This window comes from Atta cephalotes (assembly GCF_000143395.1).
Source record: "Atta cephalotes unplaced genomic scaffold scaffold00047, whole genome shotgun sequence".
Lineage (NCBI taxonomy): Eukaryota > Metazoa > Arthropoda > Insecta > Hymenoptera > Formicidae > Atta > Atta cephalotes.
Window position 1 is genome coordinate 1699491 of NW_012130111.1, and position 2415 is coordinate 1701905.

Sequence of the window (2415 nt, forward strand, 5' to 3'; positions counted from 1 at the left end):
TATATATATATATATATATATATATATGCATGTGTCTCTCTCTCTCTCTCTGTGTGTGTGTGTGTGTGTGTGTGTGTGTGTGTGTGTGTAATTACACAAATTAAAACAAAACTACTATTTTTTTTGTAACTGATTGATTTATGTGAAATACTTATGCCTATGTAAAATTCAATTGTTGCTTTATTTTCTTAATTAAAATATTTTTTAGTTAAAATTTTAAATATTAATATCAGTCAAATAACATTGTTTTAAAGATTTTTTTTAATTCTCTTTACTATCTTTTATTTTAATGAGTATTCTTGAAAAATTACATTTGAAAGTCCACAATATTAAACAGTGATTCACAATCTTAACACAATCTTCGCAACAGTTTTTACAAGATCTTATAAATTAGATTAAATCATTCATCAAAAATCATATTTAGATCAAGCTTAATATGTTTAAATATTTAAACGATAAATACTGTCAGTAATTGTCATATTTCATATAGAGATTGTACCGAACATTACATTATGGATTAAAATTTCGATCTAATTATTATTATGGTCCGAGGCTACCCAACTTTCAGTACAAGTATATAATTACCGCAAAATCGAAACCGAAAAAAAATCGAAAAAGATTGAAATTCAAACGAACCGGATAACCGTTACAATAAAAGAACTAAAATCAAAAATTTAGATTAAGTAATCCGGATCGAAATTTTTCCCTGGTTTTATATAATATTAGAGATTGTTCGCGCTCGTCGGAGCGAGTAGGAATTATCGTAGGAGCTTATTGAAGTATGTTGCGAATAAACATAATACATATCATAATAAAAATAGTTCATAATATAAGTTATATTATGCATGAAAGAAAACCTGTGCAGTGACAGACGACATAACGATATCGAATTGTCGTTAAGAATAACAGAATCGAAGTACTGAATAGCCTTTGAAGAGTTCTATAAAAAAATCTTAATGAAGAAATTGCATTAAACTAATATTTTCCAAGTTGCGACTATTTTTTTAGATACTAGTTTTTGGATATTCAATTCTATTTTTTACTTGCTCAATTGAAACTATCTAAAATGTATCAAAAACCCGAGACTTGTGTAAAATTTAATCAAAACTCTAATAAAAAAAGATTTACTTAAAAAATGAAAAGTCAATCCTCCATATCACATTTTCATGTCTTCAATTGGTCGGAACTATTGTCTAAAATTATCAAAAACTTTGAAACTATGAAAAAATTATGTAAAATTTTGAAAAAATTAATTTTAACAATAATAATGGAGGATTAACTTCACAGGATTCAAAAATCAAGTCTCTAACGGTCTTATATGTCCACAATAGAACATAGAACACTACATTCAACAGGAAGAATTTACATAGAGTGATTCAGAACAATCATTTATTCTTAAAACAGTATTCCTTAATAATATTGAATATCAAAGGCATAATTTTAAAACGATTTTTCCTTCACCAAAATTTTATCTAAAGCTTAATTTTAAATTATAAGAAAAATAATTAGCGAATTATGAGACGCATACAAAAGATAAGCAGGGACGGCGCAAGTCATCGTCCGCCGTGGGCAATTATGCGGGACGCTCGCTACAATCAGCTGCTATATATTATACGCGATGAGGCACATACACGAGAAAGATATATATATATATATATATATATATACATACACACACACACACACACATTCATTCATTCTCTCATTCACTCACTTACTCATTCAACTCACTACTCTTGATACCAAATTATCCTGATTCGATTTTTGTACTGCTATAGTTTGGAAAAGGCAGATAAATAATTTCTTCATGACTAATACAGCAATGAGATGACACATTTCCATATGACAAATCACACGAAGTAATAAACCAAAATTTTTTTCTTCCATAAAATGTATTAGCATATATCAATTAGGTATCAATAGAGATATTCGCAGATTTAGTTATGCAATTTATTTTCGAATTAATCGGTTTGTTACTAATTAATCTATCGATTAACTCTGAAAACTTTTTTTTCTTCTCTTATAAATAGCATTAACACTTTCATTCACACACGCACTTAACTGATAAAATTTCGTACTTATGCATTTGTGAACAAATCTATCATCGCTTTCAATCATTACCCCGGTTTTAATTATTTGGATTTTAAATCAATTGAAGAAAAAAAGCGCTTTACAGCACATGTTACTTGGCGCGGAGACTTTTTTTTTAACAACTTGAATAAGTAGTCAATAGGGTTATGTTGGTACTAGCGCTATCGAAAGTGATGCACTTTCACTTTCGATAGCGCTAGTACCAACGTAACCCTATTGATTACTTAGTCAGCTTGTTGTCATCAAAAAGTCTTCGAATGAAGATAATGAGCAAATAAGAAAGTGAATGAGAAAGTGAATAAGTGTGGGTCTCTCTCTCTCTCT